The sequence below is a fragment of the Budorcas taxicolor genome, chromosome 19, assembly GCF_023091745.1.
Source record: "Budorcas taxicolor isolate Tak-1 chromosome 19, Takin1.1, whole genome shotgun sequence".
Taxonomy (NCBI): domain Eukaryota; kingdom Metazoa; phylum Chordata; class Mammalia; order Artiodactyla; family Bovidae; genus Budorcas; species Budorcas taxicolor.
This window is the reverse complement of record NC_068928.1, coordinates 2,906,723-2,923,967: the sequence shown is the minus strand read 5'-3', so window position 1 is coordinate 2,923,967 and position 17,245 is coordinate 2,906,723.

Here is a 17,245-nt window from a genome sequence, read left to right as displayed (position 1 = left end):
TTAAGTATGAAAAAAATATATTTATATATTTTTGTTTGTGGTCCTGCATGTTTTATTACTGCTACTGTTTCATTAGCTCTTGTTTCTTCTCACAGGAAGCTGCACATGTTCTTCTCCATTGATCTAAAGGCTGAAGGAGTAATTTTCCATCACCTGAAGATCTTCAAAACTAGTAGGCAACATTTCCAGTCAGTCAGGTAATTATAACCAGCTCTATCTGGCTCTCCAGACTGAAGTTTGCTGATCTTGCAGTCCAAAAAATTATTTGCAGCTGTGGACAATTAGCAAACTCAGTAAACCAGGCAAAAGTGCAGCCTTCTTCTGCACAATTCCACTGCCAGCTCTACTTTGACAGCTATATAATTACATGGACCATAAATTATGCTCAGTAATCACCTTGTTTATAATTTCATTCCCTGTAAATTAGTAATGCAGTGAAATGAGATTTCATAATCACCAGATGCATACTGAGCTGTTTACCAGAGTCTGGCAATGGCTAACAGGCAAGCCCTTCCCAAGGAGAGGTGGGCTGCTTTTGGCTGATCACAAAGTTGACAAGCGATCCAGGGCTCTGAGCTCCAGGCTGCCAATGACATTCAAGCAGCTCCAGATTGGAAACTGTATAATATATCAACAGCTATGAGAAATGACACTCTGTTTGGGAGGAAACTTTTACTTTTTTAATTTCACATACAGCAGCTCCATTTATTGGCTCTACAATTTGCATGTTATTTGATGAGTGCATGTAGAGATTCTTCAAGAGTTCATCTTAAAAGTAATGACAATGGGCTTTTAAAGTGATCCATAAAAAAATTTGCCTCACTATAGGTTCTGTTTTTATAACATGGGGATAAAGTAAGTGAGCAAGATATGTAATTATATTTCTCAAGGTTTTTTTTGTTTTTTTTTTTCACATGAAACATTTTTTTTTTAAGGGAGAGTCCTCTGTATCATACTCAGGTATCATATAAGAGAAACTAATAAGAATTTAAGCAATGAAAATGCTTATCATGTTTGTTCAGGGGTTTCTACAACTAACCCACCTTCTGATACAACTTCCATCTATTTCATAATAAAATAATGACCAATCATATTTTCTTAGAATCATTAGCATGAAACTATGAATTATATACTTTTATGGAAAATAAGAAAAAAATGATAAGCCCAGACAAGTTATTTGCAAGAGATTTATTAGAACTTGAACGATTACTGCAACAAGAGTTGTGCTGCAAGTAAAAATACTATTTGTCACTGCTTCTAACAAGAGTTGGGAATGGAAAATGTATGGATCCAGAAGCTTTAGTTACCTGCATAAAAGTGAGTTGGTTATGCAGTACCTATTTTAATTACCATTTGATTAAAATTAGTCCTAGTTAGGAAAGGAGAAAGTAGAAAAAATAAAACTCTAGTCTGAAGGTTAATATTCCAAATGCCACCAAATGCAAACAAGTAAAGGAGAGAATATCTGGTTGAAGGACATGTATTGAGGGTGATTATTTGAAATGTGGAATATGTTTTTAAATATTTGTTGTTTTGACTCATGCTTTCATATTTTCTGACCTTATGGGCAAACCACATTTTTTATCCTTTCACTAGAGACATCTCTATATGGCAACATTTTCCTCAAATAAAAGCATTCTTAATGAAATAAAATTATTCCAAGTTATTAGAGACATTCCTGGGAATTTTGCTCCAATTCTAAATGGCTGTTTCCTTCAATGACAAACCTAGTATGTAGAGAAGAGCAGCTAATGTATCATCTTTCTTTACTGTGACATTTTTAGTGACATTTAAAAAGATGTAGAACACTGTAACTTCTTTGAAAGTCATAACAAATGTTCCAAAAGCTGATATGTATATGTGGAGGTGTGTGTGTGTATGTGTGTGTGTGTGTGTGTGTGTGTGTGTGTGTGTGTTTACTTATACCACCAACCTTGGTGGCAGCATCAGGCAAACTAGGGAATATCACTAAGAGATCAACTAGTTTAACTAGTTTTTGGTCAATACTGAGAGCTTAAAACTATCTATCCCTTCTGTAGATAAGTAATTTACAATTGACTTGCCATTGATAAGATTTGAACTTTGTGTTGATTTTACATTTGAAACAATAGATTTGCACTCAAACATCTGTCCTTAGTCATCAATCACTCTTCTGACAAAAATGAGCATTTCTAAGAATACTTTCATAAATAAGGATATTCATTAAGAAACATAATAAATTGTCCAATTAAAACAAGGCTTGAGATTGCAACTTTCATTGCTATTATTGCCATAAATGGCTTTAGAGCTAAGTGAAAAATATCGTAATCAATACAAGTTCTATCATTGCCATAATGCAGCTAGAATCATAAATATATTGCTGACTAAATTTTGGTAGTTGAAAAAATTTGAAGATGAAATCAAATTTCACAGAATCCATCTTACACATCTAAAGGAAATAAAAATAGCAAAGAGAAACTAGTAACACTCAACCCTGTGAGACAAATTCTGTTCCAAAAATCTTATAAGGTATTGTCTAGTAGTAAAAGAATAAACTAATGAAAATTGAAAGTAAGCAATAATAATCTGCAGAAATGACTGTCTCATCAGTCCAGGCCTGCCATCCCCAACAATCACCATCAGACATTAGTACCGTGTAGAGAAAGGCAATTAAGTAATTAAAATGAATTTCACTAGTTTATAACATGTTTTTGATGATTATGGTCTGAAAGAAAAGGATATTATGGTGGTAGTGGGTCAGATGGAAATATTGAGGAAAAATAAATACAATATTTTTCTTTGTTTAGGCTATTTACTTGCTAGAAACTGGCATCATTATTAGAATGTGTCATTTAGTTTCCTTCTGATGAGAGAAAAGCAACAATACTAATTATCACCAACATTTAACTAATTAATGAAAAGCAAATTTAAAACTCTATACATGTATGTGCTAAAACACAAAAACAGTAGCCCAAGTTAGGGCCATCTGCCACTGAATAAGAGTGAGCAAAGGTTCTCTTTTATCTCTTGTGCTGGCCTTGGAATAAGAAAGAATGAATATTATTCAAATATTAAAATCATGTTAAGCCAGGGTAACCATACAAGTCAAAACTCTCCCACCACCAATACCCACATTATTTTATATAATAACTCCAACAAGGCAGTATGAACTTTAAAAATATAAACAAAAGTGGAAACATTTACGGGCTATAAAACCCTTTCCTAGCCTCCAGCCCAGCCCCAAGCTCATTAAAAAAAAAAAAAAAAAAATCATAAAATGGTTAAATACCAGAAGCTACAACTGTCATTTTTTTTATCTAAAACTCTGAAAAAAAAACCAACACACAAACAAATACAGAACTGATCTAATGTTTCAAGTGAGACAAAAACTAACACACTCACAGTACACTTGATCAAGTGCAAGATCCAGAGGAAGCAGTGTATTTAACAAAGAGTGTAGAAAGATATGACAGGACAAAAATACTAGGACAAATAATAATAGAAATGAAAGGAAATGGAAATGGTGAAATAAAAAGGGAATAAAGGTGAAAAAGGAATTAGTTCTGGAGAAATTTGTTCTTCCTAGGAAATAAAACAAAATTTTTCAAAAATACCTTTGTACAGGAATTAGAAAAATCACAAAATATATGTAACTTTATTTAACAAAGAAATATTAAGGTAACAAACTAATATTAAAACACTAAGGAAACAATTTGTTCATAATGAACTATACCAGAGCAAAATAATACAGTTAAAAGGGAGTAGAAATAACATGACAGAAAGTCACATCATGACATAGAGGACAGTAATTAAAATATTGCCACTAGTTAAAAGTAGAAATCTAGGCTCCTTACTGGACTTCCATTGCCACCTTAAGGTGGTATATTCCTTGTTACTATTGGACAAAAGTGAAAATTATGGTTCCTTTCATGGTCCTGTGAACATGATAAGGGTTGCCTTGGTACTAATGGTAACAGTGAAAGTCATGATTCACCACTGGGATCCTCAGACAGCATCCCAACTGGGAAGTTGAGAAACACTTCATTAATGTTTAATAGAAATCTTGGTTTCCTCAGTTATTTCCACTTACACCAAAGAGTGATGCCTTGTTACTGGTCAGTGAGGATGAAAATGTGGTTTCTGTAACATAGTCCCAGTGGGGATATGGCACAGTCTCACTACATCCAATAATAGTGGAAGTCTAAGATCCTTACTTGGCCTTTGCTGGAATGGATTAGGAGGCAGGCCCATGGTTTTATTTTTGTTTTGTGGTGATTGCCTAGAGTTAGAGAAGTTACTGTCTAAAAGCTTCCTTTTTAATAAGGCTGTTGCTTTCTGAGTCTTTTTATTAGAGAGAACAAATTTTTGTTAGATCTCTTTTTGCCTGTACCTGTGGTGTTTGAGTTATAAGAGTTCTCTATCTCTAAGTCTGGGGGACGAAAATAAAATAAAATCCAGGGAAATCACACTGTGTAGTCCCTTAGTCCAAAGGTCCATAGCAAGGCTGCCTGGTTGAATCTAAATTTGTTGTTCAGTTTCTCAGTCATGTCCAACTCTTTGCCACTCCATAGACTCCATAATCCCAGGCTTCCCTGTCCTTCACCATCTCCCAGAATTTGCTCAAACTCACATCCATTGAATCAGTGATGACATCCAAACATATCATCCTCTGTCATCCCCTTCTCCTTCTGCCTTCAATATTTCTCAGTAACAAGGTCTTTTCCAATAAGTCAACTCTTTGAAACAGGTGGCCAAAGTATTGGAGCTGAACATGCCCAAAGTAAAGCACTCTTCTTTCTTCTTCATAGTTAATTAACGATGTTTTGTTAGCTTCAGATATACAGAAAGTGATTCAGTTATATATACACATGCAACTATTATTTATTATTATTTTTAATATAAATTTATTTATTTTAATTGGAGGCTAATTACTTTATAATATCTTATTGGTTATGCCATACATTAACATGAATCTGCCACAACTATACATTATTTTATCAATTATGTTATTGTATAATATTTAGCAGAAATACCTGTGCTGTACATTAGGCCCTCGTCAGTTACTCATTTTAAATATAGGAAGGTGTACAAATCATTCCCATACTCCCAGTCTACCCCTTTTCTCCCTTTTCTTCTTCCCTGGTAACCATGAGTTCATCTTCTAATTCGTCAGTCTTATTTTGTTTTATAACTAAGTTTATTGTATCAGTTTTTTATTTTTAATTAATTCATCTATTTTAATGGGAGGCTAATACTGTACAATATCGTGATCATTTTCATCATACATAGACATGAATCAGTAATGGGTGTACATGTGTTCCCCATCCTTGGATGGAACCTCATTATGGTTTTGATTTACATTTCTCTGTTAATGAGTGATGTTGAGCATCTTTTCATGTGTTTGTTAGCCATCTGTAGTCTTCTTTGCGGAAATGTCTGTTTAGTTCTCTGGCCCGTTTTTTGATTGGGTCATTTATTTTTCTGATATTGAGCTGCATGTGCTACTTGCATATTTGTGATATTAATTATTTGTCAGTTTATTCATTTGTTGTTGTTTTCTCCTGTTCTGAAGGCTGTCTTTTCACCTAGCTTATAGTTTCCTTCGTTGTGCAAAAGCTTTCAAGTTTAATTAGGTCCCATTTGTTTATTTTTGCTTTTATTTCCATTACTCTCAGAGATGGTTCATAGAGGATCTTGCTGTGATTTATGTCAGAGTGTTTTGCCTATGTTTTCCTCTAGGACTTTTATAGTTTTTGATTTTACATTTAGATCTTTAATTCATCTTGAGTTTATTTTTGTGTATGGTGTTAGAAAGTGTTCTAATTTCAGTCTTTAACATGTGGTTGACCAGTTTTCCCAGTGCCACTTTTTAAAGAGATTGTCTTTTCTTCATTGTATATTTTTGCCTCCTTTGTCGAAGATAAGGTGTCCATATGTGTGTAGATCTATCTCTGGGCTTTCTATTTTTTTCCCATTAGTCTATATTTCTGTCTTTGTGCCAGTACCATATTGTCTTGATGACTGTTGCTTTATAGTATAGTCTGAAGTCAAGCAGGTTGATTCCTCCAGTACCATTCTTCTTTCCCAAGATTGTTTTGGATATTCGAGGCTTTTTGTACTTCCATACAAATTGTGAAATGATTTGTTCTAGTTCTGTGAAAAATACCATTGGTAGCTTGATAGGGATTGTATTGAATCTATAGAACTTTGAGTATTATACTCATTTTCACTATATTGACTCTTCCAATCCATTAACATGGTATATTTCTGCATCTTTTTGTGTGATCTTTGATTTCTTTCATCAATGTTTGCTAGTTGTCTATTTCTGCATCTTTTATTTCTTTAGGTAGTTTTATTCCCAAGTATTTTATTCTTTTCATCACAGTAATGAATGGGATTGCTTCCTTAAATTCTCTTTCTGTTTTCCCATTGTTAGTGTATAAGAATGCAAGGGATTTCTGTGTATTAATTTTATATCCTGCAACTTTATTATATTCACCAAAAATTTAGAGATCTAACACCTATCTTACTTAAACTATTCCAGAAAATTTCAGAGGAAGGTAAACTCCCTTACTCATTCTGGAAGCCACCATCATCCTACTATCAAAACCAGACAAAGTGGTCAAAAAATAAATAAATGGAAAGAAAGAAAATTATAGGCCAATATCACTAAAGAACATTGATGCAAAAGTCCTCAATAAAATTCTAGCAAGCAGAATCCAACAACACATTAAAAAGATCATACACCATGACCAAATGGGCTTTATCCCAGGGATGCAAGTATTATTCAATATTCTCACATCAGACATTGTGATACACCATATTAACAAATTGAAAGATAAAAACCATATGATTACCTCAAGAGATGCAGAGATAGCCTTTTGAAAAAAAAATTCAACACCAGTTTATGATGAAAACTCTCCAGAAAGCAGACATAGGAGGAGCATACCTCAAGTTAAAGCCATATATGACAAACCCACAGCAAACATTATCCTCAATGGCAAAAAATTAAAAGCATTTCGACTAAAAACAGGAACAAGACAGAGGTGCCCTCTCTCACCATTACTATTCAACATAGTTTTGGAAGTCCTATCCACAGTATTCAGATATTAAAAAGAAATAAAAGGAATTTCCATTGGAAAAGAAGAAATAAAACTCTTCCTGTTTGTAGATGGCATAGTCTTCTACATAGAAAACGCTAAAGATACCACCAGAAAATTACTAGAGATCTTCACATCTTTTAATGTGTTTTTCTTTATTTTGTCCTGCAGTTGTTTTGTTTGTTTGTTTGTTTTTTGTTTTCCTGCATGAGTGTTCTGCAGTTGTGTCCTGGAAGATAGAACACCATTCTGTCTTCCAGGTGACTTATCTGTCTACCTAAGTTCTTCTGCTATTTATTCTTTCTTGTGTATTCTTCATTTCAGTTATTGTATTATTTATCTCTTTTCTTTGTTCTTTAATTCTTCTAGATTTTTGATAAACATTTCTTGCATTTTTTTTTTTTTTTTGTATTTGCCTCCATTTTTCCCCAATGTCTTGGACCATCTTCATTATCATTTTTCTGAATTATTTTTTCAGAAGTTTGCCTGTCTCCACTCTACTTAGTTGTTCTTCTGGGTTTTTCTCTTGTTCTTATATCTGGGACACATTCTGACATTTTTTATTGTCTGTCTGTGATTGTGTTTTCCAAGCTATAGAATAATAGTTCTTGTCTCTACTGTCTGTTCCCTGGTGGATGAGGCCACATAGGAGGCTTTTGCAGACTTCCACATGGAAGAGAATGGTGATTCACAGAGCTGGGTCATTCCCTCTGTGAGCAGGGCCCTGCTCAGTAAATCTTTACTCTGCTTTCTGTTGATGGATGGGGCTGTGTTTGCACTTTGTTAATTATTTGGTCTGAGGTGACCTGTCGCTGGAGCGTACAGGCTGTTTTGTGGAGTTAATGGTAGCATCCAAGAGAGCTCACACCAGGGGGTATTTCCCAGGACTGTTGCTACCAACATCTTTGTTCCTGTACTGAGCCGCAGCTACTGCTAGCCTCTGTGGGTCTCTTAAACACTATCAGATAAGTATGGCCTGGGCTTCCCAGGTGGCACTAGTGGTAAAGAACCTGCCTGCCAATCCAGGAAACATATGAGATGTGGGTTCAATTCCTGGGTTGGGAAGATACCCTGCAAGAGCACAAGGCAACTCACTCCAGTTTTCTTGCTTATAGAATCCCACGGAGAGGAGAGCCTGCTCGGTTACAGTCTATCTTAGCATGCATGCATGTGTGTCTGGCTTAGTCTCTTGTAAGGTCATTCCTTTTTCTTCCTCTGGGCCCCTCTAAGAAATTCGTGTTCACCCTCTAAGAGAGAAGTTTCTGATTCACCCTGCCCTGCAATCAAATCACTCTCTCCTTCAAGGTTAGATTCTCTGGGTACTCCTCCTCCTGGACAGGTACCGTGGACAGGGACACAAGTCCCATGGAATGTGACTGGGAGCTAAAGCATGGGAGTTGGAGAGCAATCTCAGGGTGGGAACTGCTGTTGACTGCAGGTAGACTGAGTGAGGGGATAGGAGGAAGGAAATCTGCAGCAGGGAAGGCCTTTGGAGGAAACCAGGTTGCCATGGATGCATGATGTAATTGCTGAGTCACATGCAGGGAGTGGAGACATCACTATACACTCTCTCCCCACATGCTGGCACCTGCAGCTGTGCAATAGAGAAGAACTCCAGTGAGGGTGACATTTGATCACATACTGTGATGAGCAACAAAGAAGGACCTTTGCTAAGGCTGTCCTTTGTGCAATCAATAGAAAATGACCAGCCAGGGAGGCTCTTTGCACACTAGCTGCCAGAGGCTAAAAAAGAATCATAATAGAGCCATATCTTCTGCACCCATGGCTGCTGGCTTCACTGTGCACCTGGCGCTGCCAGGGTCCCCTCAATCCAAGCATCATGCCATCTCCATACCAAGTCATCTCTGGGAAGACTCAAGTACTTCAAGGCAGCCTCAGGGAATGAACTCTTGGAGATGACCGACATGCAGAAGCGGGGATAGAACCATAATTAACCTCTGGACTGTCTGATTTCCTTGCTGACCAAGGGACTCTCAGGTCTTCTCCAACAACACAGTTTAAACCATCAATTCTTCAGTGCTTAGTTTTCTTTATGGTCCAACTTTCACATCCATGCATGACTACTTTAAAAACCATAGATTTGACTATAAGGACCTCTGTCAGTAAAGTAACATCTTTGCTTTTTAATATGCTGTCTAGGTTTGTCATAACTTTCTCCCAAGGAGCAAGAGTCTGAGCATGGCCCTGCCCAACAGAGCAAGACCAGTCTTCCCCACAGCTAGTCCTTCCCAACAGGAATCTTGCACAAGCCTCTATACTCATCCATTAGAGGGCAGAAAAAGTGAAAACTACAATGGAAAAAAACACAAAAACTAACTAAAACGTTCACATGGATCACAGTCTTGTGTGACTCAATAAAACTATGAGTGATGGCATGTAGGGCCACCCTAGATGGACGGGTCATGGTGGAGAGTTCTGAAAAAATTTGGTCCATTGGAGAAGGGAATGGCAAATCACTTGAGCATTGTTGCCTTGAGAACCTCATGAACAGCAGAAAAAGGTAGAAAGATGCGCCCCCTCCTGGTCAGTAGGGGTTCAATATTCTACTAGAGAAGAGCAGAGAAATAGCTCCAGAAGGAATGAAAAGACAGCCAAAGTGGACACTGCAGTCAGTTTTGGATGCTATAAAGAACTATATTGATAGGAACCTGGAATGGTAGGTCCATGAATCAATGTAAATTTGAAGTGGTCAAACAATAGATGACAAGAGTAAACACTGACATTTTAAGAATCGGTGAAGTAAAATGGATGAGAATGGGATAATTAAATTTAGATAACCATTGTATCTACTACTGTGGGCAAGAATCTCTTAGGAGAAATGGGGTAGGCCTCATAGTCAACAAAAGAGTCCAAAATGCAGTACTTGGTTGAAATCTCAAAAATGACAGAATGATACCTGTTTATTTCCAAGGCAAACAATTCAACATCACAGAAATTCAAGTCTGTGCCCCATCTACTAATGCCAAAGAAGTCGAATGTTTCTATGAAGCTCTATAAGACCTTGTATAATTCATACTAAAAAAAAAAAAAAATTGCCTTTTTCATCATAGGAGACTGGAATGGAAAAATAAGAAGTCATGCGTCACTTGGAATAACAGGTTAGTTTGGCCTTTGAGTACAAAATCAATGAGGGCAAAGTCTAATAGAGTTTTGCTAAGAGGGTGTTTGGTCATAGCAAACAACCTCTTTTAACAAAACAAGGGACAGCTCTTAACATGGACGTCACCAGATAGTTAATACTGAAATCAGATTGATTGCATTCTTTGGATTCAAAGATGGAGAAGCCTTGTACAAGTCAGCATAAACAAGACTGGGAGTTGACCGTGGCTCAGATCATGAGAACTTTATTGTAAAATTCAGACTTAAACTGAAGAAATTAGGGAAAACCACTAGGTCATTCAGTTACAACTTCAATAAAATTCCTTATAATTATACCGTGAGAGTGACAAATAGATTCAAGGTTTTAGATATGTTAGAGAGAGTGCCTGAAGAAATATGGGTAGAGGCTAGTTATTGTAATGAAGGAGGTAACCAAAAACATCCCCATGAGAAAGAAATGCAACCAAGCAAGATGGTTTTCTGAAGTAGTCTTACAAATAGCTGAGAAAAGAAGGGAAGCAAAAGGCAAAGGAGCAAAGGAAAAGCGTACCCATCTGAATGCAGAATTTTAAAGAAGAGCAAAGAGAGATGAGAAGGCCTTGTTAAGTGAACAATGAAAATAACTACAGGAAAACAATAGAATGGGGAAAACTAGAGATCTCTTCAAAAAAAGTAGAGATACTAAAGGAACATTGCATGCAAAGATGGGCACAATAAAGAAAAGAAATAGTATGAACCTTACAGAAACAGAAAATATTAAGAAGAGGTGTCAAGAATACACAGAACTCCACCAACAGTGTAGGAGGGTTCCCTTTTCTCCACACCCTCTCCAGCATTTATTGCTTGCAGATTTTTGGATCGCAGACATTCTGACTGGTGTGAAGTGATACCTCATTGTGGTTTTGATTTGCATTTCTCTAATAATGAGTGACGTTGAGCATCTTTTCATGTGTTTGTTAGCCATCCATATGTCTTCTTTGGAGAAATGTCTACTTAGTTCTTTGGCCCATTTTTTGAATGGGTCATTTATTTTTCTGGAATTGAGTTGCATAAGTTGCTTGTACAACCACTATGGAAAACAGTGTGGAGATTCCATAAAAAATTGCAAATAGAACTGCCATATGACCCAGCAATCCCACTGCTGGGCATACACACAGAGGAAACCAAAAATGAAAGAGACACATGTACCCCAATGTTCATCGCAGCACTGTTTATAATAGCCAGGAAATGGAAACAACCTAGATGTCCATCAGCAGATGAATGGATAAGAAAGCTGTGGTACATATACACAATGGAGTATTACTCAGCCATTAAAAAGAATACATTTGAATCAGTTCTGATGAGATGGATGAAACTGGAGCCGATTATACAGAGTGAAGTGAGCCAGAAAGAAAAACACCAATACAATATACTAACACATATATACGGAATTTAGAAAGATGGCAATGATGACCCTATATGCAAGACAGCAAAAACGACACAGGTGTGTATAGCGGACTTTTGGACTCAGAGGGAGAGGATGGGATGATTTGGGAGAATGGCATTGAAACATGTATACTATCATGTAAGAAACGAATCACCAGTCTATGTCCGATGCAGGATACAACATGCTTGGGGCTGGTGAACGGGGATGACTCAGAGGGATGTTGTGGGGAGGGAGGTGGGAGGGGGGTTCATGTTTGGGATCTCATGTACACCCGTGGTGGATTCATGTCAATGTATGGCAAAACCAATACAATATTGTAAAGTAAAATAAAGTAAAAATAAAAATTAAATAAATTAAATAAATTAAAAAGTAAAAATTAAACAATAAAAGAGAATACACAGAACTGTAGGGGCGGGGGTGGGCGGGCGCGGGGCGAGTCTTAATGTCCAGAATAACCACAGTGGTGTGATCACTCACCTAAAAGAAAGAGAAATACCAGACCACCTTACCTGTCTTCTGACAAACCTGTATGCAGGTCAAGAAGCAATAGTTAGAACCAGACATGGAAAAACAGAATGCTTCAAAATTGGGGAAAGAGTATCTTAAGTCTGTATCCTGTCACCCAGCTTATTTAACTTATATGCAGAGTATACTATGCAAAATGTTGTGTTGATCAAGCACAAGCTGGAAAAAAGGTTTCCAAGAGAAAGATTAATTAACTCAGATGCACAGATGACACTATCTTAATGGCAGATTAAAGAGTGTCTTGATGATTATGTTTACAACTTTGTTCTTTTTCATCAAAATTGCTTTCACATTTCTGAGTCTGTTATGTTTCCATATAAATTTTAAGATTATTTATTTTAGTTCTGTGAAAAATTAATGGGAAATTTCATTGATTGCATTAAATGTGTAGATCATTTTGAGTAGTATGGCCTTTCTAGCGATAAAAATTCTTTCAATCCAATATCATAGGATACCTTTCAATTTCTTTGTTTCATCTTCAATTTTATTTATTAATATTTTAAAATTCTCAGCATATAAGTTTTTCACCTTCATGATGAGATTGTATATATATATATTTAATTAGAGGATAATTTTATTTATTAGAGAATATATGTCCCCTCCATCTTGAGCCTTCCTCTCGCCCTTACTTCACCCCTCCCAGTTCAGTTCAGTTCAATTGCTCAGTCGTGCCCACCTCTTTGCAACCCCATGAATCGCAGCATGCCAGGTCTCCCTGTCCATAACCATCTCCTGGAGTTCACTCAAACTCACGTCCGAGTCAGTGAGCCATTGAGCCATCTCATGCTCTGTTGTCCCCTTCTTCTCCTGCCCCCAATCCCTCCCAGCATCAGAGTCTTTTCCAGTGAGTCAACTCTTCACATGAGGTGGCCAAAGTACTGGAGTTTCAGCTTTAGCATCATTGCTTCCAAAGAAATCCCAGGGCTGATCTCCTTCAGAATGGACTGGTTGGATCTCCTTGCAGTTCAAGGGACTCTCAAGAGTCTTCAACACGACAGCTCAAAAGAATCAATTATTTGGCACTCAGCTTTCTTCGCAGTCCAACACTCATAAACATACATGACCACTGGAAAAACCATAGCCTTGAGGAGATGGACCTTTGTTGGCAAAGTAATGTCTCTGCTTTTCAATATCCTATCTAAGTTGGTCATAGCTTTTCTTCCAAGGAATAAGCTACTTTTAATTTCATGGCTGCAGTTACCATCTGCAGTGATTTTGGAGCCCAGAAAAATAAAGTGTGACACGGTTTCCACTCTTTCCCCATCTATTTCCCATGAAGTGATGGGACCGGATGCCATGATCTTCGTTTTCTGAATGCTGAGCTTTAAGCCAACTTTTTCACTCTCCTGTTTCACTTTCATTAAGAGGCTTTTTAGCTCCTCTTCACTTCCTGCCATAAGGGTGGTGTCATCTGTATATCTAAGGTTGATATTCCTCCCGGCAGTCTTGATTCCAGCTTGTACATCTTCCAGCCCAGCATTTCTCATGATATACTCGGCATAGAACTTAAATAAGCAGGGTGACGGTATACAGGCTTGACGTACTCCTTTTCCTATTTGGAACCAGTCTGTTGTTCCATGTCCAGTTCTAACTGTTGCTTCCTGACCTGCATACAGGTTTCTCAAAATCAGGTTAGGTGGTCTGGTATTCCCATCTCTTTCATAATTTTCCACAGTTTATTGTGATCCACACAGTCAAAGGCTTTGGCATAGTCAATAAAGCAGAAATAGATGTTTTTCTGGAACTCTCTTGCTTTTTCGGTGATCCAGCAGATGTTGGTAATTTGATCTCTGGTTTCTCTGCTCCTCTAGGTTATCACAAATGCTACGCTGGTCTCCCTGTGTTATACAGCAGTTTCTTGCTACTTATATATTTCACACATGATAGTATATATATGTCAATATTGCTTTATCAGTTTGTACTATCCTCTCCTTCTCCCACTGTACCTACAAGTCCATTATATACATCTGTGTCTCCATTTCTTTTCTGTAAATAGGTTCATCAGTACAATTTTTTCTAGATTTCATGTATAGGCTTTAATATATTTGTTATTCTCTTTCTGACTTACTTTACTCTGTATAAAAGGCTTTAAGTTCATCCACCTCACTACAACTGACTCTAATTCCTTTCTTTTTATGGCTGAGTAATATTCCACCAATCTGTTGAAGGACATCTAGGTTGCCTCCATATTCTGACTTTGTAAATAGTGTTGCAATGAACAGTGGGGTACATGTGGCATTTTGAATTGTGATTTTCCCAGGATTTAAACCCAGTAGTGTGCTTTTTGCATAAGATAGTAGTTTTATTCCTATTTTGTTAAGGAGTCTCCATTCTGTTCTCCATAGTAGCTCTGCCAATTTACATTCCCGCCATCAGTACAGTAATGTTCCCTTTTCTCTGCATCCTCCTCAACATTTATTGCATGTAGTTTTTATGATGATGACCATTTTGATGATTGGTGTGAGGTGATACCTCATTGTAGTTTTAATTTGCATTTTTCTGATAGTGACCAATGTTGAACATCTTTCCATTTGTCTATTGGTCATCTGTTTATTCTGAGAAATGTCTTTTTAGGGCTTCTGCCAATTTTTTTGTTGGGCTGCTGTTTTTCTGATATTAAGTTATATGTTTATGTATTTTGAAGATTAATCATTTGTCAGTTATCTCATTTCTCATTATTTTCTCCCATTCGGAGGGTGGGTTTTTAAACATCTTTATAGTTTTCTTTGTTGTGCAAATGCTTTTTAAGTTTAATTAAGTCCCATTTGCTCAATTTTGTTTTCATTTCCATTACACTAGGAGGTCAGTCAAAGAGGAACTTTCTGTGATTTATGTCAAAGACTGTGTACTAAGTTTTCCTCTAAGAGCTTTATAATTTCTGCCCTTCAATTTAGGTCTTTAATCCATTATGAGTTTCTTTTTGTATTGTGTTACTGCTAAGTCACTTCAGTCGTGTCCGACTCTGTGCAACCCCATAGAGGGCAGCCCACCAGGTTCCCCCATCGCCGGGATTCTCCAGGCAAGAACACTGGAGTGGGTTGCCATTTCCTTGTGTTAAGAAGTGTTCTAATTTCCTACTTTTACATATAAGTGTCCAGTTTCCACAAAACCATTTAATAAAGAGCCTCTTTTTTCCCTGTTGTATATTCTTGCCTTCTCTGTTAGAGATAAGGTGATCATAGGTGCCTGTGTGTATTTCTGGGCTCTATTCTGTTCAGTTGGCCTATATGTCTATTCCTGTGTCAGAACCATACTGTTTTGATGGCTGTTGTTTTAGAGTAGCCTGAAGTCAGGAAAGTTGATTTCTGTAGCTTCATTTTTCTTTCTCAAAATTGCATTCGGTATATGGGGTCTTTTGTGTTTTCATACAAATCATGAACATTTTTGTTCTAGTTCTGTGAAAAATAACCATTGGTAGTTTAATAGGAATTACATTTGAATTGGTAAATGGCTTTGGATAATATGGTCATTTTCAAAACATTGACTCTTCTAATCTAAGAACATAGTATATCTCTTTATCTGTTAGTGTGATCTTTGATTTCTTTAAGAAGTGTCATACTTTTCTGCATACTGGTCTTTTTTCTCCTTAAGTAGGTTTATTCTTAGGTGCTTTATTATTTTTGTTGCAATGATGATTGGAATTGTTTTCTTAATTTTCTCTGTGAATTTTCACTGTTAGTATGTGGGGACATAATGGATTTTTGTATATTAAATTCTGCCACTTTACTATATTCATTGATTAGATCTAGCAATTTTCTCGTGGCATTTTAAAGGTTTTCTATGTATAAAATCACTATAAGCCATCCTATGTGGAGTCATACAAGATGAATGGGCCATACTGAAGTGTTCTGACAAAAGGTGGTCCAGTAGAGGAGGAAATGGCAAACCATTCCAGTATCCTTGCCACGAGAACTCCATGGATAGTATGAAAAAACCAAACAATGTAACACCAGAAATTGAGCCCCACAGGTAGTAAGGTGTGCAATAAGCTACCGGGGAAGAGCAGAGAGCAGGTACTAGTAGCTCCAGAAAACATGAAGCAGTTGGGTCAAAGCAGAAACAGCGTTCAGTTGTGGATATATCTGGTGGTTAAAGGAAAGTCCAGTGTTGTATAGAACAATATTACCTAGGAACATCGAATGTTAGGTCCATAAATCAAGGAAAATCAGATGCAGTCAAACAGGAGATGGCAGGAGTGAATGTCAACCCCTTGGGAATCACTGAACTAAAATGGACAGGAATGGATGAATTTACTTCAGATGACCCCTTGTGGGAGAGGATCCCTTACAAGAAGTGAAGCAGCACTCATTCAACAAAAGAGTACAGAAAGTAGTACTTAAGTGCAATCTAAAAAACGATAGGATGATCTTGATTCATTTCTAAGGCAAACTATTCAACATCACAGTAATTTATGTCTATGCCCCCAACAACTAATGTTGAAGAAGCTAAAGTTGACAGATTTTATTAAGAACTACAAGACCTTCTAGAACTAACACCAAAAAGAAAATTCCTTTTAATCATTTAGGATTGGAATGCAAATGTAGGAAGTCAAAAGAAACATGGAGTAAAAGGCAAGTTTGGCCTTAGGGTACAAAATGAAACAGGACAAAGGTTAACACAATATTGTCAACAGAACAGGCTGATGGTTGAAAACACTATTTTTCAACAACACATGAGGTGACATGACACAAGGGCATCACCATAAGATCAATACCAAAAACATATTGATTATATTCTTTGCAACCAAAAATGGGCAAGTTATATATATTCAGCAAAAAAAAAAAAAAAAAAAAAAAAAAAAAAAAGACTTGAAACTGGCTGTGGCTCAGGTCATGAGCTTCATATTGCAAAGTTCAGAGTTGAAGAAAGTAGAGAAAACTACTAGGCCATTCAGATATGATCTAAATAAAATCCTTTAAGATTATACAGTGTAGGTGATTAATAGATTAAAAGGATTATTTCTTTAGACAGTGTACCTGAAGAACTATGAACAGAGGTTCCTATCACTGTACAGGAGGCAGTGATCAAAATTATCCCAAAGAAAAAGAAATGCAAGAGAAAAAGGTGGTTGTCTTAGGAGGTTTTTTAAAATAGC